This window comes from Canis lupus, chromosome 8 (genome assembly GCF_048164855.1).
Source record: "Canis lupus baileyi chromosome 8, mCanLup2.hap1, whole genome shotgun sequence".
In the NCBI taxonomy this organism is placed as follows: Eukaryota; Metazoa; Chordata; class Mammalia; order Carnivora; family Canidae; genus Canis; species Canis lupus.
The window spans coordinates 9,629,324-9,657,121 of record NC_132845.1 but is presented as its reverse complement, the minus strand read 5'-3'; the positions used below and the strand labels follow the sequence as shown (position 1 = coordinate 9,657,121).

At 35.9% G+C, this 27,798-nt stretch overlaps 1 long non-coding RNA gene across 1 annotated transcript; it reads left to right on the top strand.

The window, feature by feature from the left end:
* The first annotated feature begins 136 nt into the window (after positions 1-136).
* On the top strand, positions 137-6,913 carry LOC140637527 (uncharacterized). The gene is made up of 4 exons (XR_012034617.1): positions 137-268; positions 2,608-2,802; positions 4,628-4,678; positions 6,214-6,913. It is a non-coding gene; the product is annotated as an uncharacterized lncRNA (long non-coding RNA).
* Positions 6,914-27,798: the final 20,885 nt, after the last annotated feature.

Below are 27,798 nucleotides of genomic sequence, written 5' to 3'. Positions count from 1 at the left end.
CACTCTAGCTAACCTCCTCTCTATGTGTTCTCGCTTCTATAACAGTCAAAACACTATTTTTGAAGAGGAAAAAAGGTGGGATTTCCTTCCTGCCAGCTTGCGTCCTGCACAGGAAGAAATAATCAACCCAGTTTATTCTGGACCCTATCAGTTCCTGACCACATTCCGTAAATGCAGGCGTTCGGAAGAAAACAAACTGGTACACAGGTAACAGAAACCCAGCGATGTACTGATGGAGAGATAGGGAAACGGTGACTAATGAATTCAGGTAAGTCTACAATCAAGTGATGGGAAGAAACCCCGGGTGGGATCTTTAAAGAGAGAGGTACACTTGCATCACAAACCTGTAGCACCCGAGACAACAACTAAAGTCCTCCAATAAACTGCAATCTCTGCCTGCCCACCTCATCCTCAGCTTCTTTTTCCTGGCCTTCCTCACTGTCTGCACGTTAAGATAACTCAGGGGATTGCTCAGCTGTCTAAAAATAAGGCCCAGCTCTCCGGTTGTAGAACACCCACTCACACCTTTCCGTGTGTCTGCTGGAACTTCACTATTATTGTTTTGACATTTAAGAAACAGATGCACGTTTTTCACTTTGGAGGGCAGACATCTGTTTTTCAGAATTCTTTCCAGAAGCTGGAGCTTTCGAGCAGGAGCCTATTAAATTAAAGAAGCCCTGCCATCTCGCCCCCTACTTGTGTCCCTCCATGGAAACTATCTCCAGAAACAGGACAGAGAAACTTATGAATCAGCTTACAAGCAGGAAGGCTCTCCTGGCGTTGATTAAAAAAGTCCCTACAATGTTCACTCCAAAGTAATCTATGCTAATGCAATTTAGTAGGAAGAAGGGAAGAAGGAAGTGGAGCTTGGAGCTGCCATCTATGGAGAGCTGCCTGAGGAGCCAGGGAGCCCAGAACTTCAGAAAAATTGCATAATTCCCATGAAAATTAATTCTGTCTGTTTTTATTAAGAAAAATCTAACCTAAAGTGCATATAATCATTTGTGTCTGGTTCTGGCATGTTGAACACCCTGGTGAAAGGGGGTGGGGGGCGGTGTTTTATGAAACGTGCATGGGAGGAATTCTTTTTTTGTGTGTTGTTTCATTTGGGCTTCATTTTAGGAGGGGGTTCTGTTTTGATTTGACTCTGGAAAGTAGACATTGCCAGCTCCATCAAAGTGGAGTTTCCAAAATATGAAATTGCAAAGCCCTCAGAACATATCTAGTTCATCTGGAATTTGTAAATATATTAACTCGCTATTCTCCAGGGGGAAAATGGTATGTTTTAGATGAATTTTGGATGTAAATTCTAAACAGGTGGACAGAGCAGCAGGGAGGACGATAGCAGGCTTTCCGCAGGGGGCCCACACCACATAGTTGTAGAAAATGAATCACAGGGATTGGTGGTAAAAGAAATCAGATTTGCCAAGCCGAATATTTATATATGAAAGGAGCATGAATGCTCAGTAAATTATAGATCGGGGATTCAAAGCCATGCGTCCAGAGCCACAGTCACGCAGACTCACTGCAAGCCACTAACGGGCCTTCAGGAAAACAATACACACAGTTTTAATTTAATTTTCCAAAATTTTGTGCTAGAGCCTGAGCCTTCATATGGTGAAAAGCATCTCTCCCTATATACAGACTGCACACGTGCCTGGGAGCAAAGTTGTTTTTTAATTACAAACATTTGTGAGCTTCCCCGCTGATGACACCATTTGTGACACTGGCAGGAACAGAGTTCAAATGGAGAGGTGATGAACTTTACATCCCTCCTAGTTAAATAATACCGAAGACAGCAAGGGAGTCCCTGTGTCATTTTCTAGCAAGGTACAAACTGTCCCGAGAATAAATAGCGGATGTTGTTTTTGGTGCCACACTCCCAGTGGGGACACAGATATTTTTGTGGAATTTCCATTTATTGCTGGCATTCCAAGAAATGGCAGTTTGTTTGTCTTCTTCCGAGTTGGCAATCTGCAGGAAGCTTGAGAGTTTTGTTGGAAAAAAAATGCATTTTAGCACTTTCAAAACATTGGAAGTTCGACGTCTCGATGGCCTTGGTTTACGAGGCTTCTTGAAGCGTCACAGCCATAAATGAAGAAGCCTCCTCGGCGACATTTGCCTTGGCACAGCCCTCTGATCCTCCCAGGTGTTTTGTTCTGCATGACAAGCAAAATAATGATAATAACATAATTAAGATTTACTGAGCATTTACTACTTACAAGACACTGGATTAAATGTTTTGCATTCATTATCTCACTTAATCCTCACTCTAACTCTGGGAGTTAGGTAGCATTATTATCCCCTTTACAAAATGGATGAGGAAGCTGTAGTTTGAAGAGGTTAATTAATTTGTCTGAGATTATTCATTCTAATCATTGGCACCGCCAGACTCAAAGGTAGAGTTCTCTGACAATAAAGCCATCTGAGGCTTCTCCGTGCAAAGTGAACTGACCCTTCTCCCAGTCGATCAATTTAATTTTCACTAAAGTGCTGTTGCGGAGTATTAGCTTTCAAAAATTATCTCCAAAAATGTGGTAAGCCTATGTTGCTTGACTTCATTGACCTTGGGTTTTCCTGGACCCTGCGGACTCTTCTCTTCCCCAGTTCTCTTATCCCAGGTAAATGAGGAAGGTGATGGCCCAGCACTCATTGCTCAGCCAACTTCGGAGCTGTTGTTCAGAAGTGTTCAACTGCCAACTTCTTCTCACTGGAGCCTCCGCTCTGGGCAGCCCAAGGAGACAAGACCTACGTGGCCTATTCCTGACAGTCCTCATCTAAATGACAACAAAGTCCAGTCTTGTAAGTTCCCCCATAGAACAGGACTCTAACCAGATCAAACACCAAGGCAGTGATCCTAGATCCACATTTATCCTAGATGTTTGTAGGTGGGAGTTAGACCACCATTTGTCCCGCCTTCTAATGGTGGAGGGTCACACGTAAGCTCTTTGTGGACCTCCAGAGGATATCTCTACTACAGGTTTGATGAAAGAGGGCAAGAAATTCTCTCACAACTGGGATGACCGAAAGCATGAAACCCAAAACACAGTCTTTATGAATATTATGTCCTCATAAGAATTATCCCTCATTCACTCTCATGAAATCTCAAAGTAGCTGAGGAAACTCAAAATTTTTAGATTAGATTCTATGGAATTTATCTTGTAAGCATGCATTTGGTGATAAGGCAAAGATTTTAGCACGTTTTATGTAAGTGGCTAACAAAAATTTCCATTTTTGATGTCCTGTTATATCATTATACTTATATAGTTATGTTTTTACTTGTACCAGTTGCTTCAGTTTATTATTTATCTTTCAAGGATGGTTCTTTGAGTTTATTAAATATTACATTTGTTTATGCACTGTAATTAATGTCTTCCTTATTGTTATTCATTGTTTATAATTTTTAAAATAATATAAAACAATATCGATTTATAAATATTTAACCAAATCTTTAATTAAAAACCAAGGCTAGGCCTTGGAAAAGTAATGATTGAGTCTACATGCATGAATTGTAGGGTTTTGAGCATATGGTGTCAAGTTTACCTTCTAGGAAGTACTATTATAGTATCTTTTTATTTTCTGTACCAATAGAAAGTAGGTATTATAATTTTCAAATATATTTGATCTTTTACTGGATTAATTTAAAAGCATAGGGATTACCATGCTTATATTTAAGATTTTGCCTTCTTTTATTATCATTTAGGGTTTACAGGGTTGAAATTTAACATATTATTTCAAAAGAAAAAACATGTTTAATGGCATTAAAACTTTCAATATCTTTTTTTAAGATTTTATTTATTTATTCATTAAAGACATGGAGAGGGAGAGAGAGAAAGGGAGAGAGAGACAGACAGAGACACAGGCAGAGGGAGAAGCAGGATCCCTGCAGGAAGCCTGATGTGGGACTCGATCCCGGGGTCCAGGGATCACACCCTGAGCCGAAAGCAGATGCTCAACCACTGAGCCACCCAGGCATCCCTATCAATTATCTTTTTGAACATCACTCTAATACTGGATTACTTAAAATGAATAGATAAAATGATAGGAAATACTATTGTTAAGGTTAAATAATCTATTATTACTTATTTCTTACCAAAACAAGTATAAAAAGTGAAATTCTTTGTGCAAAACATAAAATATCCCCTCTCCTTTTAAAGAAACTTCCATTCTTTGGACTGGAATTGTCCATTATTTCTTTTCTCTATTTTTTTCTTTTCTTGGAGTATGCAGGACTTATTCTGCTAGAGTTATTAATGTGTCAGCATTTCCATCCTTTTTGAGAGGTTTATAAATCAGCCATAAAAAATGTGATGCTGGCGTAAACTTGGCATATATTCTTAGCCCAGAAGCATTATTTTTTTCACACTTTTTAAATGAAATAGTTTGGCTGCTATGAACCTACAAAAAGGCAAAATCTAAATGTTTTCTGACTCTATATGTGGTATGCCCTTTTCCTAAAAAGATCTGTTCAACAAAAAGGAAAGGAAAATGTAGAGACAGTTCAAGATAACAGCTTTGGGGAAGTCATTACAAGTTTGCCCTGTCAAAGATTTCTGTGTTAATAGCTTCATGTGTACATCAATGCATACATAATAATAACTTTACAACTTGTCTGACTCCCACTTAGGCAGCAATGGGGAAACGTATTCAAGAGAGAACAGGCAACCTACAAGCTGAGGTATGTATTTAAACATTTTAACTACTGAAATCCTTTCTTGTTATCACCCACGGTTTGGTAACCAAAGCTCTATAGCTAATAGAAGAGAGCATAGCAGACGTGTCAACATGTTACAGAAAAAAGAAAGTATAATCTTCTCTCTATGTAGAAAAGTCTACACAGTGCTCTAGTTTCTTGGAGTTGGGGGCCAGGAGACGTGAGGGGACAAAAGGAAAAGAAAGGTTTCAGTATTATTGCTACTTAATGCTTTTTATCTTATTTTATTTTATTTTTAAAGATTTTACTTATTTATTCATGAGAGACACACAGAGAGAGGCAGGGACGCAGGCAGAGGGAGAAACATGCTCCCTGCAGGGAGCCCGATGTGGGACTCGATCCCAGGACCCTGGGATTGCGACCTGAGCCGAGGGCAGATGCTCCACCACTGAGCCACCCAGGTGCCCCTACTTAACATTCTTCAAACTTCAGAAAAAGTCTGAGGCATTTTTTTGATTATTTTAAAGTGCAAAGGCACTCAAATAGATAATAAAAATTGTCTTAGATGCAGTATTTCTGTAATTATCTCATTTATAAAGCTTTCGTTGAAGTATTAACCACATAATCATTGAAAAGCAATTAAGAAGAATTAAAATATGTTTGTCAGTTCCTTTCCTCCTCCTACTTGTAAGATAAGCATTGTCCAAATAGTAATAACTAAGAGAAATTATATAGTTTTACCACATAGCTGATAATCACAAGTTAATAAGACTAAAGTAAATCTGTAGTGTTGGTTTGAAGTGAATCCTCTGTATCTTACATTTCAAAGGGGAAACTGAGGTGAACCATAATAGGGTAATCATTCCCTAAGGGAATTCACTTTGTCAGTGAAATACTTAATGTCTCACAAGAAAATCACCAAAAACCTCTGGACACAGTTCATTGACCTTGAAGAGATTATATTTCACTTCCAAAGATTGCCAGGTTGTTTTATCAAGAGTAGACCTCAAGTAATATCTGATTTTATTTTATATCCCTACTCTAGAAAATTTCCTCCCTATTAAAAATATAGGAAATAGAAAGAAAATCTTGGATGGAGAATAATATCATCTAAATGTAAAAGGAAAGAAGTTTCCTAGTATTTTTCTTTTTTTAGTTTCCTAGTATGATAAAGTATTGCCCAGTTCCTTATATCTCAAAGAACAAATAAGATGTTTCACATCCATACCTGGATGGATTTTGACTTACTCTCATTTCATAATAAATCAACCATTTTCCAATCACAGATTCTATTCTCAGGTCAAAAACTACTCATCAGCAATGTTATATAACTTTTTTTACAATATATAATACACTGCACACAAATCATTTTTGAGGGCCATATGAAAATAATTCTGATTTAAGATTTAATTCATTGTTATTATAATCTATAAACTTTCTGACAATTAAAAGGATAGCATACTGATTAGATTTGTTTTCCTCTCTACATTTCTTCATAACAGAACTATTCAGGTCTACAATACAAGGAAATATTTAACTTGTGTTTCATTCAATTTTAGATCTGTAATCAAGACTCTCTACTGGCTACAGGGCCAGTAACAGGCCAAGAACTGTTTATCTGCAGAAGAGATCAGAGTTTTGCTCCAAAATCCCAAGGTCCTGTGCGATAACTCACCTACAAGGACTTCCCAAAGGCTCCAAACAGCATCTCTGTCCACCACTGGCACTTAAGCCCCATTGGATCTGCTGGATCATGTGGTCCTGGTGATAGAGCAGAGGCCACAGCCGCCTGGATCTGCTGCAGAGCTTTCTCTTGTTCTGTGCCTCACTCAAAACCAGCAGCTCTTTGCATCTATCAACAAATAGTCTGGAGTAACACATCCAAATGAGGAATTTGATGCTTCCTAAACCAAAAGGCTCACTAGGCATTGTGCCTTGTAGTGGGGGTAGGGGTGGGGTGTGACTACATATATGTGTACATGCATGTGTGCATGCACTTCCAATCCTGCCTTTGAGAAATAGGATCATCCCTTTCTTTAGGAAGAGGAAAATGGATTTGAAGGTTAATGTAATTTGCTGAGTCACTTACATAGCAAAGAGCAGAAAGAAAGTTCGAACATAAGATACATTTGGTCTATTTGAAAGATTGTGTTCTTTCAGTTACATCCTACTTTTTTTTTCCTTGTACCCTCTCCCCTCTCTGGCTCTATGGAAAAACTAGGCACTGTCGAGTAGCAAATACAACAATGATTAAGTGCATTCGTTCACTCGTTTAACATATTTTGTTTATAATTTACCACTTGTTAGGCCTACACTTAGCATTGCGAATATAAATGTTAAAAGATATCATCATTTATATCCTCAAGGAGCTGAATCTCGTGCAGAGACAAATATTCAGACTAGAATTATGTATTAGTTATATGGATTGCCCTAAAAAGAAATGTGGTCCCAGATTCAGCGGTGGGCAAAGGGAGAAAGAAGGGGGTGTGGGTGTGTGTGCGTCTTGATTGGAGTAAGGGAGATCTATATTAAGAGACAAAAAAATGTGTAAAAGTTGCTGGCGTTATAAGAATTATAAGTACCTTGGTATTGCTAGAATGTATGTATATAGAGGAAAGAGATAGAACAAACTAGACAGGCAGTGGCGCCATCAAACGGAGCTATCTGTATGCAATATGGATTGGAAGGCTTGAAATATTTTGAGCACAGGCATGGGGAGAAAATGATAGAATCTGGACACTAAAAATAATACTCTTTGGTCAATGTGGAGACTGATTTTGAAGTCATGTGATCTACTGCAGGTGAGCTGTGCCCCTTATGACAATTAAAAAGACATAACTGCAAAATTCTTTGCCACTCTCCTAATCAAGAGATTGAGTCTTTTAAATACAGAGAACACACTGGAGGTTGACGGAAGGGAGGATAGTAGGGGGCTGGGTGAAATAGATAAAAGGGATTAAGAGTACATTTAATCTTGATGAGCCCTGACAAATATATAGAATTGTTGAATCATTATACTGTACACCTGAAACTAATATAATACTGTATGTTTATCATAGATGAGAGATAGATAGATAGATAATAGATAGATAGATGATAGATAGATGATAAAAGAAGTTGAGTCTATTTATCATCCCTTGAACCTGAAAAGAGAAGGGGAGATAAAAAGTTGGTAGGTGAATGTAATCAGCCAGTAAAGATTACTGTAAGCCTTGTCTAGGGCAATAGCCTTAAAAATGGAAAGTAGATGTTAAATATGAGAAATACTTAAGACATAAAACTCTAAAGAAGCATACAATTTGGTGGTGACAGACTTGTAAATAAGAATCTATAATGAAAAGCAGAATGTAATAGAGTTTAATACAGTAACAGCCACTATGCCCCAAAGCACGTAGCAGACACCGTTGGTCCATTACTCCAGTCCTCCGGGTGCTCACCTTTCCAGACTTGCAAATGGTGTCCACCCTGCCTGAGGACTTTGGCATAGCTCTTCTGCTGGAAACATCCAAGAGTCAGTGCCCCTATGAGCAGCCTTGAGCCAATGATATGTTAGAGTTTCAGGATACGTAAATACCTTACCAGGCTCATGCCTTGGGTGTGATAATCCTGGGGACTTTTCTAGTTGATCTCCCTAAATTCCTAGAGGAACTGAGGCCCAGTAGCCCACAGTGGTGACCAAATCATTGACGTACCCTATTCTGCCTTCCTCAGCCCCGATGAGTGACTTCTGTGGTCTCTTTACGATAAACCATGCTCACACAGGTCCTGGCCTTAAAATGATCTTTCGAAAATTTCTATAAGCCAATAACAGGTAAAGAGATTCAATTTGTAATTTTGAGATTTCCCACAAACAAAAGTTCAAGTGCAGATGACTTCATTGGTAAATTCTGCTAAACATTTCAAGAAGAATTAATAAATTCTTTTTTTTATAAATTCTTCCAAAAAATAGAAGAGGAGGGAACCCTTCTCAATTCCTCCTACGAGGTTGGTATTACCATGATACTAAAGTCAGACAAAGCCATCTCCAGGAAACTGTAATGTAATGGTTATTACATTAAAATCCTCAACAAAATATTGCTAAGCAAATCCAGCAACATATAAAAAGGAATATAAACCATGAAAAATCGTGATTTATCTCAAGAATGCAAATTGGCGTAACATCTGAAAATCAACATAATACACTATGTTGATAAAAGGAAGGACAAAAACCATACAATCACTTCAAAAGATGCAGAAAAAGTAAACAAAATCCAACCCCTTTCAGGATAAACATCCTTAACAAACTTGTAATCAAAGGGACCTGTGTCAACCTGTTAAAGGACATCTACCAAAAAATCTACAGTAACGTTACACTTGACAGTGAAGACTGGATTCTTTCCCCTTGATAGCAGGCACAAGACAATGAAAACCAGTGTCTTCTGTTTACATGGTATTAGACATCTGGGCTGGGGCAAAAAATCTGGGGAATGCCTCCTAATGGGTATGGGATTTCTATTCGGGGTAATGAAGTGATCCAAAATTAGATAGTGAAGGTGATTGCACAATACTATGGATTTACTAAACACCACAGAATTATACATTTCAACAATGAATTTTGTATATGTGGATTATACCTCTACAAAGTTATTATTAAGAAGAAATGCACTTGACAAAATTCAGCATCTCATTTTTTATTTTGAAAAGCTCTCAGCAAATTAAAAATGTTCTCTATCTGAAAAGCATTCTTGAATAAACTTCAGCTAACACCATAATTATATATCTAATATTGAAATAGTGAATGTTTTCCTCTGAGATTAGAAACAAGCAAGAATGCCCACTGCCACACTTCTATTCAACAATACACTAGAAATAAACTCTTTATTCACAGATAACATGATACTATTTTTCATATAAAATTGTAAGAAATCTACAATCAAGATGCCAGAAATAAAAAGTGGATTTAGCAAGGCAATATTCCAAGAACAATTGTATTTCCATATACTTCTAGCATAAATTTAGAAAATATAATTTAGGAATTACCATTTACAACAACATCAAAATCATGAAATATTTAGAAATGTATTTAACAAGATACAGAGAAGATGTCTGTGGTTAAAATTATAAAATGCTGTTTAGAGAAATTAAAGACCTAAATAAATGGAAAGATAAGCCATACTCATGAATTGGAAATGATTAAGATGTCATTTCTTCCCAACTTAGCTCATACTTGTAATGCAATCCTGATCAATATCCATTTCTTTGTAGGAATTGAGAAGTTGATTCTAAAATTCATATGGACATGCAAATGACCAAGAATAGCCATAATCTATCTAAAAAGAAAAAGATAGTTGGAAGACTAACGCAGCCTGATTTCCAGACTCACTCTAATGTTATAATAATAAACCAGCTTGCTATGAGCATGATAGGCAAATGGGTCAGTATTCTGAGTCTGAAAATCAAACAATACAATTGAGTTTTGGCAAAGATGCCAAAAAAAGTTATTAATTAAAGAAAAATCTTTTTAACAAATGTTGCTGGAACAAAAGATAAATAGGAGGAAAAAATATATCAAAATATATCCTTGTAAACAAAAATAAATTTGAGATGGATCATAAAATTAAAGGTAAATGTTAAAACCATAAAACTTCTTTTAGAAGAAAATATAAGAATATCTTTGCAGCTGATGGGGCCACAGAATTTCTTAAATGGGACACCAAAAGTAATCATGAAAGAATGCAATGAAAAAATATTTTTATCAATTTGTTTTTAAAAACATCAACCAAAACACCAGTAATAAAAAATGGATACTGGGAGACACTATTCACACTACCTATACCTGCAAATGATTTTTTTCTTGTTTTTGGGAGGATTTTCTTTTGTTTTGTTTTGTTTTGTTTTGTTTTGTTTTGTTTTGTTGTAGAGAAAGAGCATGAGAGGGGCTCGGGGAGGAGCAGAGGGAGGGAATCCCAAGCAGGCTCACATCCAGCACACAGAGCCCATCCAGGGGCTCGATCTCGGACTCTGAGATTATGGCCTGAGCCAAATCAAGGGTGGGATGCCTAACTGATTAAGACACCCAGCCTCCCCCACCCCCCGCAAAGGATTTTTATAAAGAATTTCTAAGAAAGATTACAAGTCAATACCAAAATATAAGCAAAAACAAATGTAACCTAATCAAATATACAGACAAAAGATTTAAGCAGATACTTAACCAAAGAATATAAACAAATTATTAATAACCACAGGAACACATTAGTTTAATTGGAGAAAAGCAAATCAAAACTCACAAAGTATCACTTCATGCCTGCTAGGATAACTAAAATTTAGATTCTTGACAACAAATGTTGACAAAAATATGGTGCGATTTGGACTTTCCCAGATTGCTGATGGGAATGTAAAATGATTCAACTACTTTAGAAAATTGACAGTTTCTTATAAAGTCAACTACAAACCTCGCCTGTGGTCAGGTCATTCTATTCCTAAAATCTAAGTCCATAAACAAAGACACGAACTAGAATATTTAGAGGAGCTTTCTTCATAATAACCAAAACCCACAAAGAACTCCAACTTCCAAGAGAATAAAGAAATTCTGATATGCTCTCGCGATGGAGCAGAAATCATCAACAAAATCACTTGAACAACACATGACGACATGTGAGGTCCATCGGGAAGCAACTACTGAGGAGGTAGGACTGCCCAAAATTATTGGAGAGTAACACCTGAAGAAAGCGAAGAGAAAGCCTGATTGGTCAGGACTTCTCATGCCTTTGCTGTCCTCAAAGTCTCCGCCAGCTCAATGGGGAGCTTGTGAGCAAAGAGCACAGGGTGTAAATGTCTTGCACCAAGACTTTACTGCCAAAGGCTGGAGGTCACCTCAGGAACAGCATGATTTCACTTAGTTCTGCCTTGATCTACCATATTGTATGAGAGCAGCCCTCAAAGACAATCTAACACAGACTGGAAGCTGAGATGGATCATGAAGGAGCTTCAGGTAGAGGCTATCAGCTAACCACAATTTTGGTTTAAAGATTTTATTTGTTTGTTCATGACATACAGAGGCAGAGACATGGGCAGAGGGAGAAGCAGGTTCCTTCTGGGGAGCCTGATGTAGGACTCAATCCCAGGACCCCGGGATCATGACCTGAGCCAAAGGCAGATGCTCAACCACTGAACCACCCAGGTGCCCCACTAACCACAATTTTTGCAGTCGGGCAGTGAGTTCTTTCTTGTTGGGGGACTCACAGCAGAATATTCTATATCTGCTACACTCAACAAACTTAAATGAATCTGAACCCCATCATTCGAGTACATGAAATTAGACACAAAACCAGATGTACCATATGAGTCCTTTCATATGACATTCAAAAATAAGTATAACTATATATATAGAAATCAGAATAGTGTTTGTGTTTGGGAAGATAAGAAATGTCTGGAACAGGGCCTGAGAGAACATTATGGGGTGATGAGAAATTCTTATATCATAATTAGTGTACTAAATATATCACTATATTTGTCAAAAGTCATCCACTTGTACAGTCGAGCTATATGTTTTTCTTCAGTTTTAAAATTTGCTTTGTTGGACACCTGGGCGGCTCAGTGGTTGAGCGTTCTTTGGCTCAGGTTGTTATCTCAGGGTCCTAGAAAGAAGTCCCACATCAGGCTCCCCACAGGGAGCCTGCTTCTCCCTCTGCCTGTGTCTCTGCCTCTTTCTCTGTATCTCTCATGAATAAATAAATAAAATCCTTTTTAAAAAATCACTTTGTTTAACCACTATTCCTCCTTCTTACAGTAAATACAAAAGATAAAAGCATCTGAAACTTAACATAGCTATTAAAATTGTCTATAATTATCATTTTCCGTTGCCCACCAATGTTAACTCTAGGATAACTGGGTTTGAACACAGTCAGTTGAATCTTGACTCATTTAGCTGAGCATGATTGTGTGTGTGTGTGTGTGTGTGTGTGTGTGTGTGTGTTTTCTAGGTGAGTGCTCGGGCACAGTTGTATGCATCCATAGACATGCCTAGGTCTGCACCACTAATCAATTGCACATTTTAAATAAGTTCAAGTATGTCTACAGGCAGAGCATGTCCAGACCTTATTCCGAGCTCTCCATCAATCCTCGGTGGAGTGGTTATACACATGTGTGCATGCATTCAAATTAACTCTATATTCAAGTTATTTTATTGAAATAATGCGAGTGTAAGGTTTCATGTAAAAGCTGCTCTGTCCTTCTGTTCTCCCCAAAGGAAAGTATCCCTTTCTACTTGTTTTTGTGTTTGTCTTAAAATTTATGATTTTCATGTATTGCTGTGGTTTGATTCTGTATTTTTAGTTTTTAAGATTTATTTATTTATTTGTAAGAGTGAGACAGAAAGAGAGAGAGAGAGTATGAGCTGGGGGAGTCGAGGGGAGCAGAAAAAGGGGGAAGAGGCAGACAATCCCAAGCAGACTCCCCACGGAGTGTGGAGCCGGACTTGGGGCTCAGTATCACAACCCGTGAGATCAGGACCTGAGCTGAAATCAAGAGCTGGCTGCTTAACCGACTGAGCCACCTAGCTGCCCTTTGATTTTGTATTTTAAATATTATCTAATAGACTTGTTTTCATGGTAGATATAAATTTAGTTATTTTACAGCAATATCCCCATTCTGGACCTTTTCTCCACCTATCATTCTAATGTTATCTTCAGACTATTTACATAATATTCATACTATTTTGAATGTATAAAAATAATACACTGCTAAGTCAAGTGACATTATTTACTTTTCTCTTTCCTGTGTGATTAGTAGTTTCTCCTATTATTAAAAATTGCCTTGGTTTTTTTTTGCATACTTATTTCTATACTAATCAATTCATCTGTAATTTTCAGTAACCATTAAGTGAGATTTTTCAAATGTTCAGATATCTTCTAGAATTTATCACTTCTGTTTATTTGCAGAACTCTTGCTCCTGAATACTTATATCTTCTTGTTCCATTACAAATTCTTATGGTCTACACATAGCTCTTGTGCGGGAACTTTTCTTCTTGGTCATCTTTTGCCTATCTTTGGGTTGGATTTCCAGTTTCTTTGATCTCATATTCTTGTCATTTCTTCTTTAACTTCTTCAATTTAGTAAATTCCTAATCCCCTGCGCAAAGATGGTAATTTTTTGATAAATTGCATATCTGATAGCGTATTTTTTTGTATTTTCACATTGTATTCATAGTTTTTCCCGGTATTGAATTCTAGGATAAAACCAAGATTTGCTCAAAATCTTTAAACCATTGCTTTTTTATCTTCTGACTGCCATTACTATTGAGAGTCTGTATGAACTTTGCATAAGAACGTCTTATTTTTCTTCTCCCTACAAGCTTTGAGCTCTACACTTAATTCTTTTGATTATGCAAATTTAATGACAAATATATATTTTAATAATCATTTTTAACACATATATTGTAATACTTACTTGATAATTTTCCTCATGTCTTTTCTCTATTTTTTTTCTGAAATTCATTAGTCAGATGTTTGACCTCCTAAATCAAATCTTTAATCATTTCAAAAAATATGTTTTTTTCCTATTGTCTCATTGTCTTTTTTTTTTGTTGTTATTCTCTGCAAGATTTCCTCAACTTTATCTCTTGAAGTAAATTTTTCTTCAACCTTGAAGTAAATTTTATATTTCAGTAATATGATAGAAATAGACTGATAGGAACACCTGTGGTTAATGATTGACAACCCACTAACGTACATTCACCTACACCTACATGCTTTTCTTCTTTACTGTTACAATGAAAGAATTATCTGTCCTCCCATCTAAGGCCACATTGGTGCTTCATTTATTTATTGATGCTTATTTGTGTTTTCATTAATTTATTTATGTCTATGTTTAACAAATATTTATTATGTGACTGTTTCCTAGCCTTCTTGTAGGTCAGACAACAAAAATTAAAAAAAAAAAAAAACAAAAAAAAAAGCCTTCACAGCATCTTATTTGAGGGGCCAAGGAGACAATAGACAACAACTTATTACACTGGATGGTAAATGAGAACATTATAACTCAGTCCTTTACATGTTTTGAAGGATTTTGCCTCTGCAACTGATTCCCTCATCTCTTGCATCATCAACCTCAATATCTACTGAATCATTTCTATTAGCAAATAAACATAATATAATACATTCCAACTAAAAAAAAAATCCTGGGGCACCTGGGTGGCTCAGTTGGTTAAGCATCTGCCTTCCACTCAAGTCATGATCTCAGAGTCCTGGGGTCAAGCCCCATGTCTGGCTCCCCTCACAGCGGGGAACCTGCTTCTTCTCCTCTCCCTCTTCTCTCCCTGTTTGTGTCTCTCTGTCTCTCTCAAATAAATAAATAAAATATTTTTTAAAAATTCCTATACTTGTTGATCCCCTTTACCTATTGGCACATTTACCTGCTTCTGGAATTGGTTGTCTGTACTCAGTACCATTGCTTTTCCATGCCCTTGTTTCTTTCTCCCTCCATCACATTATGAAACTGCCATTGTCAAGGTGACCCTATTGTCAACATTAATGGACAATTCTTAATCCTACTATCACCTCCTCTTCACAATGAAAATAGCTGATCACTCTTCCTTTTCTGAAATACCTTCTGCACCGGATTTTCAGAATACCGTCCTTCTGTCCTCCAATCTTGCCAATAGTTCTTAGTCTAACTTTCTGGCTAATCCTGTAGATACTGGTCTGACCAGTTATTGGCACTTAGTCTTGGCTCACTTCTCTTAGCCCACTTCTCTTAGCCAGCAGAACTCCTCCAGCTTCAGGTCTAAATGCCTTTTGCATGGTGATGAACCCAAACACATATAGCCAGGTGCCTAGTTTTGATACCTTCACTAGGATAACTGTTAATAATAAGAACTTAACAGTAATTGAGTGTTCTTTGTGAGCCAGAAACTAAGAACAGTTAGAACGTGAATTAATACATTTGATTTCCCAACAACTAATTTTACAGATGATGAAGTTGACACACAGACTGCTTAATTCAGTTCTTAATATTATATAGATAATAAGTGATTTAACCAAATTTAAACCTAAAAAGTCTGGCTTCACCTGCACATGCTCTTACTGACTACACTGTATTTCTTTTGGCTAATTAACAGCTGGCATTTCAGACTAAATACAGGAAGACATTTAATTTAAATCAGATTTATTTCTGGTGAAACTAATGCAATATTTATATGTGTTTATATATAAATATGCAGCCCATATTTAAAGATTATACAAATATATGCTCGAGACAAAAATGAGGTAGAAGCTGATTTCCAACACAGTCACAAATGTACACTCTCCCCAAACAATATTTTGTCTATTTTCTGCTTTCATTCAGCTGAAAAAGTGGTCACTATCAGTATCAATGTTAAGAAATCACCAGGGAAGAAAACCTAGAGTCTGTGGTAAATATGGAAGTAATATTTATAAATATGAAGGTAAAAGCATGTTATATATGTAAACAAGTTGATAATCAAACCTAGATTAATTATTTCCATCAGCTTATTGCTGAATGAAATTGGAGATGACAAAAATAGGCTAAGATATTTCTGCAGGATAAATGAAAATGTTTCTTGCTTCACGTGACATTTACCTTTGATTTCATATAATGTGGAATGATATCATAACCGAAATAGTAATAGACTATATCAATAACCGAAAGCAGCACAAATTGAGTACAAACAACATGAAAAGAGAGAGTCACCAGTTCACTTAGTCAATAAAGATCACAGCTTTCCAGATCATGCTTGAATTGCTGCTATTAATCACAGTACCCATTTACAGCAAGCAATATTGTGCAGCTGATGATTGATAATCATCTTGGACATAATGGCAGGTCTTCTATGAACCAGGAAGACTGGGCCACATATTTGAGGTCTCACAGATTGTTGGAATCCACAGTTCAATACCTGCTCAAATCAGTTACTTTTTTTTTATTGTTATTATTGAATATATTGGGAGAAAACAACTGAAGAGCAATTCTTTAGATTTCTTAGGTCATTTTTGAAATTCAGGTGAATTTATGACACATTGATCATGAACATAAAAGTTATTAGAAGTAATTGTTCTATAATAAAAATTGAGTGCACATAATGTGGTTATAGCACAAACATCTGCCACTCATGCAGACATCATTCTGTAAACCCATCTAACTAACTCTATTTTCCTTTCTGATCGTATCAGGGTAGCTTGCGGCATGACAGTGATTTGAGTGACAGGCGTCCACCCTGGTGCAGTGTGATGCATACTTATGTTTTGTTTGTGAAAATCATCCCTCCTTGAAAAATGTAAATTTTTAAATTGGTTTTTATTGAAAAGAGGTATATAAGGAAGCAATGTTGTTGTCTTCACTCCTTAAAAAGTCAAAGTTATTATAGGCTCCAGCTTTCATAAAAATTTTACTAAGTTTTTAAGTTGACTTTTTGGTTTTGTAATGAAAAAGAGCATGAATTATTAAGAAGCTCCAGGCAGGTTTTCTTTAAATATATATATATTAGAACCATACAGTACAAGGGAAAAGACAATGTTCAAGAAAAAGCAATAGCACTCACTATATTTAAGAGAGGTTAACATCCTCACATCTACCTCCAGAGAAACAGCCAAAATCCTTTTCAAATTTTAAAGTTATGTTAGTGTTAGCTTTATTATATGTCATATACAACTATGGTAAATATCTGTTATGGAATCCTTATTCAGAAGGTTAGCATGTTAAATTTGAAAGGGACTTTTGAGGGCACCTAGTTTGATCCTAGAAGCAATGTGGAAATTTCATAATGGTACTCCTGTCAGAGGGTCTTCCAACACTTGCTCAAACATTAACTTTTATAGGAAATCTATAATCTTATAAGGCAACATTCTATATTAAAATTCTGTATGAGAGAAAAAAAAAATTCTGTATGAGAAATCTACTGTTGTAGGAAGACTTTTTCATATTAAGCCAACATCTACCTAGCCTTGACTTCACCAAGAAGCACTCCGAGGCTACATGCACAACAAAAGAACTCACAAAGGAGACTCTTAAAATTTGTAGAAGAATGTGAAATGTTATTTTGATACTGAAGTGTAACCAATTATTTCTATCACTCATATAAATATCATAATGAAAACTGTTAACAGATATGATCCTTAATAGCTACCTTGGTAAAATAATTGTGATGGCTTTATACACTGAAATTGCTTGTATCTGAACAAATCAATTCCCAATTTTGACAAGTCTGTGAAAAAGAATCACACGCAAATGGGGAAAAGATGCATGAGGATCTGGATTCCTGAGCTTTTCTTCAGTCCCATTTAACTATATCTTCATTCCTCCACAATGTAGCAGACGTAATGGATCATACATATATCCAACACTGTAAACAGCTTTCCACCACCAGAGCTGTCATGTAGGCGAAATGTGGTCCCTTGCCAATAAACTCATGCTCTCCTTTCAATTATATCAATCTGTAAGTTGGCTTTATACATTATGTGTTTATTTGCCAAACAGTAAATTGATTTGTTAAGGGAGAATTTTAAAAGGAGAAAACAATGCCTACAGACTCCAACAGTCATGCATCTTTATATCAGGGGGCTGTGCAAAAGAAGAAACAAAGATCTCTCTCGCTGTTTGTTTTTTAAATCCAGTTGCTTCAAAGACAACTTGGCCCTTGTGACTATATTTTGTCTTTGAATGCCTGATATTCTCTGAGTGTAGTTATTAATCAGAAAATACTCTAATGGATCACTTAATTGAAAAGACAGGAATTTAGCATTTAGCACAACCATGTCATTTTATTTTATTTTATAGATTTCATTTATTTATTTGAGAGAGAGAGAGAGAGAGTGTGTGTGTGTGTGTGTGGCAGAGGGAGAGGGAGAACCATGTCATTTTAATGTGGATTAAACTAAGAAGCCAAACCTGTTCTTCAACTCAGAATTCTGATTGTTTGAACAATGTAAAGAAAATAACCAGGGGGTTGTTTTTGAAAAATTCTACCAAGTCATGTGTTTTGTGGCTTTTCATAGACAAATGCATCTTCTCTTAAGAAAAAAGGACAAATTCTGATACATTTCTCATAAAAAGTGTTCTCTCCACTTTGAATTAGGGGGAGGGGGTTAGTAAGTAGGGAACGGGTTAAAGCCTACCCATTCCTCCAACAAACTTGGATAATTAAAAAATAGGTATATAATATATTTGTAAAGGAACTTGCATTTTGGGTTTGTATTGGGTAATGAAAGACGCCAATTCTCTCAAACTTTGCCATTTTCACTCATAATCTTAAAACATATGTAATTGTTTAATTAAGTGAATCTTGGCGGGGGCAGTACAAGAAAATAAAAGTTTAATAGATGGGCAGCCTGGGTGGCTCAGCGGTTTAGTGCCGCCTTCAGCCCAGGGTGTGATCCTGGAGACCTGGGATTGAGCCCCACGTCAAGCTCCCTACATGGAGCCTGCTTCTCCCTCTGCCTGTGTCTCTGCCCCTCTCTCTCTCTCTCTCTGAGTCTCTCATGAATAAATAAATAAAATCTTTTAAAAAAATAAAAATAAATAAAAGCTTAATAAAGATAAGAAAATGAAGGCTTCCCTTTCTTGTAAGAGGATGATGCAATATAAAACATGGAAATAATTTATTTTGATAGAGCTGTAGAAAAGAAAAATAATAGGACAAAGATCAGTAAAAAATAAAGGGTTCAGGGTTCCAACAACATGAGACATGCACACAAAAGCTAGTGGTCTAGAGCCCTGAATAGAAAATGAGTAATGAGTCTGCCTTTGACATAGTAGGCAAGAAGGACGAGCTGTTATTTTTTTTTTAATTTCTGATCATTTTGCTGTTCTTATAAAACTCCAAGAATATAAGCTATACAATATTTAGCTGTTTTATTTTTGCTTGGTTATGTACCCCAAATCCTATAAAATATTGACACATGTAAAGCACACATCCTAGGCCAGAAAAGAAATACATTACACTCTTCTTTATGTATCAGAATGAAAACATGAGAAAAACATGCCATTAATTTTACTGTTTATTAAAGTAGTTTATTTTCTAAGAACCACAACTTCATAAATGAGAAACCTATCAACTCCATACATAATTGTTACTTTGAAATCATTCCAGTTACCTAGAACCAAGTTCTATCTCTCTGCATTGGGTCTATGTGCTTTCAAATGATCCAGATGTCTGACATATCGCAGGGTGAGTAACCATCCTGGTTTGCCAGAGGCCAAGGGATTTCACCGGACACAGAACTTGCAGCATGAAAACTGGTCAAGTCTTGGGAAAAGTAGGACAGTTGGTCACCCCAGTGGATGTATAATTACCAAGTACTAAACTTAGCTCATATACATCAGTGGAAAAAACGAAAGACACAATTCCATTACTGAAAAGCCCCAAACCTGATCGTTTTCCATCTTACCTCATAGATGAAACATAATAAAGATTTACTGTTTTTTTTTTTTTTTAAATGGGAGCTACCTCAGGAAAAATGTTTGTTTTGTTTTGGTTTTAGTGGATGGTGTTCCTGGTAGTACTCCAGTTAAAAAAAAAAAAAAAAAAAAAAGATTATTATCCTTTCAGAATGATGGGCTTTTTTGAAGGAAAATAAATACTGCTGTTTTTCTATGCAGAGAATTAATTAAGGGAAATCTAGAGCCAACCTATCCATTAAGAGGCAGTTTGTTAGTTCAGAAAACAAAAGCTTAACAGAATGAAACATAAAAATAGGAGAAAAAATTAAAAGTGCAAAAATTGCATTCAAGGAGAGAAGGCAGGGAAAGAAACATTGTGCATTATGCTGTGACTGAGGATATTTGCTGACTGAAAGAAAAAAAGTGTTTTAATAATAGCAGAGGAGAGAAGTCGAAAAATATACAAAGAGTGAGAAGAAATATAGTAACTCCTATAAAATTTGAGAGCTAAGGTAAGCAAGTAGGAAGAAAGGCTGCCTCTAATGATTTCAGGAAAGAAAGCAAAGATATAGAAAAATAAAAATAATTCATCACTTGGTCACTGTTAATAGAAGTACCTAGTTCTGAAATCTCTACACTGTATAGAGCACAGAAGAGTTTTTTAAGTGGCAGTGGGCCAAGAAAGTAGATGTGTTTATTAAGAACTTGTATGTGTTAGGGAATGAGCACATGCACTCTTCTTAGGGGATCTTGTTAAGTCTTTTGGCTTTAAAAGCATCTATATGGGCAGCCCAGGTGGCTCAGCGGTTTAGCGCCACCTTCAGCCTGGGGTATGATCCTGGAGACCAGGATCAAGTCCCACGTAGGGATCCCTGCATGGAGCCTGCTTCTCCCTCTGCCTGTGTCTCTGCCTCTCTCTCTGTCTCTGCGTCTCTCATGAATAAATGAATAAAATCTAAAATAAATAAATAAATAAATAAATGCATCTATATGCAGATGATGACCAAATTCTTATCTACAGAAAAGACCTCTCCTCTGAACTCCATATCTGGCTTAAAACAAATATTGACCTAATTAACATCATGGTCCAGTGTCCATCTCCAAGAGCCTGGCCTCCTTCCACCACTCTCCATTTCCTTTAAACTTTCATACTTTGAAGACAAGAGCAGAAAGGAGAAAGCCAAAAATCACAACTGTAACATGTTCAAAAAGTAAAACCTGCTTTCCACACTCTCCTCACCAGCTCTCCATTGCTTTCTCCACTGCTCTTTATCTCTTTTAATGACACCACTATTCATACACTTGATGACAACCAACATGGGAGCTCCTCTCCTTTTTTTTTCCCTCAGATATAACACTGAATTTATCATCAAGCTGGTTTACCTCCAAAATGTATACAGGAGATGACCTCTTCCCACCACATCTGCTTCTAGTCCCCTCTTTCCTGCTTTGCTCACATGGTCTACTTCAACAGCCTCTGCATCAGTCAGGACCTCAGCAGAAAAGAGATGGCATCCTCAAGGTAATTGAGAAGACTGTTTGCAAAGATGTGGGGAGGCTTTAGGAAAAGTAACAAGGAATGGGATAGTGATAGTGATAGGGACAGTGGGAGATTTTATTACTTCAGGCCTGGAAGAGCAAGAAGAGAGAGGAAACTGAGTGGTTAGGGCCAGCTGATGAGACTTTTGACTTTTTGTAGTAGGATAAAGCCAACTCACATAGACCCATCAGGAAAAAACATATACCCTATACCTCAATGTCCCCCTTCACTCTGGTCTGCTAGTACCCATTGGCTAAGCCCAACTAGATGTCAGAGGGCAATGTGCCTCTTGATAGTCTATATCATATCAGTCAGTCTCCCAAAGCACACATGAGGTTGGAAGGCGTAGACACAGGGTAAAGAAGAGTAGCCCACCTTCTGACATGGTTTCCTAGTTCTGTCTTGCCTTGCTGCCGTAAATTCATCATCCTTCACCTCTTCAGAAAAACCTTCCTCGTGCCCTGTTGTCATTAGCCAACCCTTGGCCCCCTATTCTAATTCTTTGTCTCGTTATCCAGTTCATTCTCTTCCATCATGGTCATATGCAACTATCTAAATTCATTGTACACATGGAAGGGTTGTTGGAAGGATGGATGCACAGACAGGCATATGGACAGACAGATGAATGAATTGATAATGGATCTGTTAATGTTCTGTCTCCTTCCACAAGAATAACTCTAAACTCCACCAGAACAAAGACTGTATGGCCTGTTTACTGCTGTATCTCTAGTAACAATGGCTCACTCAACAAATACTTATTGAATGAATTGAAGGAATATATGGATTATTTTGGATAATGGAATTTATTACAATAAGACTCAGAATATTTGGGAAGTAAAATAAAAGACAATATTCACATTAAGTCTTAGAAGAAAAGCAACTCAGACTAACAGAGAGCTGGAACCCATTGGTTAGAATGCACAAAAATGCTGAGTTTAATAACAATTTTAAATTTTTCTATTATCTGACCATTCTTTTGTTTGCTCAAAATTAAGCATCCCCTGCTTTGCCATCACGGCTGCTCATCTATCTTTTATGTCTTAATTATTTAATGACCTCAGTTCATTGATGTACAGATATATAATTAAAATTTTTCTCTTATAATTACTGACTGTATCAATCTTAAAGAAGGGATTATTTCATATTATCAGACATTTACATGTATTATTTAATTTTGTTTTTACATTGGTAAATATAATTGTCTACTTTTGGTAAGTGATTAATCTTAAAACTCAATGAAATAACTGGATGGAAGACATAGACTATGTATAATACAGTTACGATCATCCCAACAAATCTTTTTTAAGATTATCCTAAAATATATCCTACATCTTAAAAAAAGTAAAGAAAAACATAATTTATAGAAAGACTTAAAATCAAGCACACAAGCGGTAAAAAGAAACAAATTTATGTCCTTTTAGGTTTATGAGAATTTGTTACAGCAACAAAGAAAAACTAATACAATGAACAACCATCCCTGTTATACTTTATCCTTACCAATAGTTTAGTTGTCTTGGCCAGTTTGCTGGGAATGGCATCCCATTGTGGTTTTATTCTACATTGATGTAGATGTAGATGTAGATGTAGATGTAGATGTAGATATAGATAGAAAGATATATGGGACGCTTAGGCTCAGTGGCTGAGCATCTGCCTTTGGCTTAGGGCATGACCCCAGGGTCCTATGATTGACTGCCTCATCAGGCTCCTCACAGGGAGCCTGCTTCTCCCTCTGCCTATGTCTCTGCCTCTCTCTCTCTCTCTGTGTCTCTCGTGAATAAATAAATACAATCTTTAAAATAAAAAGAGAAAGAAAGAAAGAAAGAAAGAGAAAGAAGAAGAAAGAAAGAAAGAAAGAAAGAAAGAAAGAAAGAAAGAAAGAAAGAAAGAAAGAAAGAAGGAAGGAAGGAAGGAAGGAAGGAAGGAAGAAAGAAAGAAAGAAAGAAAGAAAGAAAGAAAGAAAGAAAGAAAGAAAGAAAGAAAGAAAGAAAGAGAAAGAAAGAAAGAAAGAAAGAAAGAAAGAAAGAAAGAAAGAAAGAAAGAAAGAAAGAAAGAAAGAAGAAAGAAAGAAAGAAAGAAAGAAAGAAGAAAGAAAGAAAGAAAGAAAGAAAGAAAGAAAGAAAGAAAGAAAGAAAAAAGAAAGGAAGAAAGAAAAATTAAGATAGATAGATGATAGATAGATAGATAGATAGATAGATAGATAGATAGATAGATATAGAGGTTTGCTGAATTCCTTGGCTCATGGGCCCACCCTCCATCTTTAAAACCAGCAATATAGGGATCCCTGGGTGGTGCGGCGGTTTGGCGCCTGCCTTTGGCCCAGGGCATGATCCTGGAGACCCGGAATCGAATCCCACATCAGGCTCCCGGTGCATGGATCCTGCTTCTCCCTCTGCCTGTGTCTCTGCCTCCCTCTCTCTCTCTCTGTGTGACTATCATAAATAAATAAAATTTTAAAAAATAAAATAAAATAAAATCATCCAAACTTAAATAAAAAATCTTAAAAAAATAAAAATAAAAATAAAAATAAAATAAAACCAGCAATATATATTCTCCTTAACACTACCATCTAACAAATTTTATATTTTCTTTTTTTTTCTTTTATTCTTTTTCCCCATTTGAATGTAAGCACAATAACAAGAAGGATTTTTTTTTTTTAAGATTTTGTTTATTTATTCATGAGAGACACACAGAGAGGCAGAGGGAGAAGCAGGCTCCATGCAGGGAGCCCGATGCAGGACTCCATCCCGGGACTCCAGGATCAGGCCCTGGGCCGAAGGCAGATGCTCAACTGCTGAGCCTACCAGGCCTTCCAATGATAAGAATTTTTAACTATTTTCTTCACTGTTGAATGCCTAATATATAGCACATGTTCAATAACTACTTCTTGAACAAATTAATGAGTAAATTTGCCTTGCTCTTAGATGTATTAACTAAATTTTGATTGCAAGTTGTACATGTTTCGTGAGGCACATGGTAAATGTGAGTTCTCCTAGAGAAGATTTACATTTCCTCTTGGTAGGGAACTCAAGGCACTACCATTTTGAGATCACTTTAGCATAACCGCTCTTTATCACAATTGCCCAGTCTCTTCAGATATGTTCTGGATATTTTAGATATTCTAAATATAGGCTACAAACCTGAGGTCCTCTTTACTGTTCAACTTTTCAGATACTTCTGTTGCTCAATACCAAGATTCAAGTAGTAGTTCATCTTTTGGCTGAAATGGTGCTAAGGGGATGGATATTTTTTTTTTTATTCACTGGTATACTGAGGATGACAGTATAACTCTTTAGGATAAATCATTTATAGTGACATTTTTCCAATAGACATCCTGTTGTGATTAAATGCTGAGCATTGTCTCCTGTGCCCTGTGTCCCTCAAATCCATGACAATCAAAGTTTGAGTTCATCAAGTTTAGCAAACATCATCAAGGCTAATGCCAGCCTCAGTGCTCAGTGTGTTGAGTTGGGTTAAGCCTTCCCTTAATCCGAAATCTATGTATATATATTTTCTTGTTAGTACATATCAAGTGTTTTTGAGGGAATGTTCTCCCCTTTTTTGTGTGGTATTGACAGAAATGGAATTCCCCAGCACCCAACTGATTGCATCAAAACCACTATCCAGCTGACAGAGAAATCAGTGTTGCATGACTGGACCCCAAATAGAGGTAATTACGCAGCTACCAATTAAAGGTAATTGTGAAATACTTCAAATTGACTAAGCGTATTAAATTTCTAGTAAACAATTATGTTATATTCCTATAAAATCATCTAGAACCAATTTTAGTACTGCACTTACTTTCATACTTTTCCATGACAGCAGAATGTGAAAAGGAATTCATGATCTGCTTGTCATCGTATCCCCAATGCCTAGAAGGGTGATTAGCACATTTTAGGTGTTCCAATAGTATTTGAACAGATTTTGTGAATGAATAAATAATCTTAAATTAATAAACATTGTTGTCTGTGTATAAGTTGTTTTCCCCACATGTTCTAAGAGTCTCTAACTCTATATTAATACTGACTTCAGAGAAGCTCATTTTGTCAATAAGGATGATGTAGGAGCAAAACCAATTTATATCCAAGTGTAAAAAGCACATTATTTGACATTTTACTAGTTGAAAGCTTTGAAATTTATAATTTTAAGTCTTTCAATAATAATACTTTAGCCGTGGAAAAGTTACAAAGAGTTTTTGACAGGAAGTACCATACTGTAGACCCTTTACATCTTTGTGAATTATGAAAGGGAAGAAACCTTTGCTCAGAATTTAGGCAAGAAAATCTAATACTTTATGGCAGGTTAGTGGCATTGCCAGGATCATATATTAGTTCTTCCATGTCTTGTCTCAGATTCTTTCCTTCCTTATTTCAATATTGCTTCACTATAAATATTAAACTCAGTAACTTAGATCCCTGGCGATGCAGATACCCACTAATGAATTAATTATGTAGGTTCTAGTTTAGGAATAATGAACAATTATCAATTTACAAAGGTAATGTGTTATATTTGAAAACCATTAGAAATGTCTCCTTTCTTTTTCTGAAAATAATACCGTCATTTCTAAAACCTAAAGATTCTCCCCCCCCATGAATAGCAATTTACATGTTGAAATAATTTGCAATGTGTTACATTGCAGAAGACTTTTAAGGATAAATTAAATTAGTCTTTCAACAGAATTTCTGATTATAGGTACATGAACTCTGATAATATGTTGGATATCAAATAATTTGCTTCAATCTATATTCTTGCGGAGGCACTATTACTGAATTTATTCAAAGTCCTTTCTATAACAAAAGAGGTTTAGTCATGTATTGAGATTTAAAAAATTGTCTTTTTTTCAAAAGTTTATGTTCTAAAAGAAATAAGGTGAGTAAAAAAGAATGTGAAGGTCTTATACCTCACTAATTTAAAATAAAATGTACTTAAACATAACATTAAATACTTAAATATTAAAATGATGAACACTCAAACATTTAAAATAACAAACACTTAAACATTGAGGTATTAAATAATACCTTATTTGAGCAAGTTTACAAAAAGCAGACATATTTGAATATTTCTCAAAGCAACATTATTTAGAAAATCAATTTGGAAAGCCAATTTGGCAATACTTATAAAAAGTTTTATAATGTGTTCACAGACTGGACTCGGGTATCCATTTCTAGGAATAGATCCTGAAGAAAAGCCCTATAAGAAATAATTATATAGCAACATTTTTACCTAGTAATAGGAGAATATTTAAATAAAGCATGATCACTCATTTGTGCAATATTTTATAAAAGATATAAACTACAATAGACTATATGGTAGTATGGAATAAATAAAAATTAAGATGTAAAAATGCTATGGGTGCTCATCATAAGCATTACAATATACCCACACAGAGTTTCATTTTCAATGATTACTATGTACATTATTGGGAAATGTAGTGTTTAATGCTACCTTTGAAAAAAATTGCTAGATTGGCCAGCCTAGCTTGAAAGTTCAAATTTGGAAAAAAAAAAAAAAAAAGAAAGTTCAAATTTGTAACACTTTGAAAGAAAAACAGATAGTATTTGAAACTTGATTGAGTTCCACACAAGAAGGCAAAAGAAAAAACATTGATTATTGGTCAATTGCTCATGTAGATAGATAGATGGATGGATGGGTGGATGGATGATGATGGTAGATGATGATAGATGATGTTAGATGATGATAGATAGATGATAGATAGATAGATAGATGATAGATAGATAGATTCCTTTCTCTAGGCCAAGTCCTATGGAAACACAAAAACAGGTATGTTAAAGTTCTCAAAGAATTTAGATTCTAGGGGAAAGACAGAATTAATTAGATAATAATACAAAAACAATAAGGCCTATACTAAATGTTAATATGGGAATTTTTTGCTAATGTATTTACTTATTCATTAATTTATTCACAGATCTAGCTCTATAGTAGCGAGGCTGAAATTTAGATTCTGAGATCTTAGATGGGCAAATTAATTAATTTGGGATTATTGTTGAGCAAATTACTTAGATTTTTCTAAACTTTGGTCTCCTCATCTGATAAATGGGTTCAATAATATTACGTCCAATTTTAAGGTGAGAATTAAATAGAACATATGCAAAAGGCACCTGGCACAAAGATGCATATAACTGCCCTCAAAATACTAATTGTCTCCATCTTTTTCCCTGGATTGCCAGGTCATTTTGAAAAGGGATTAAAATTTCTGCAATAAAATACACATAT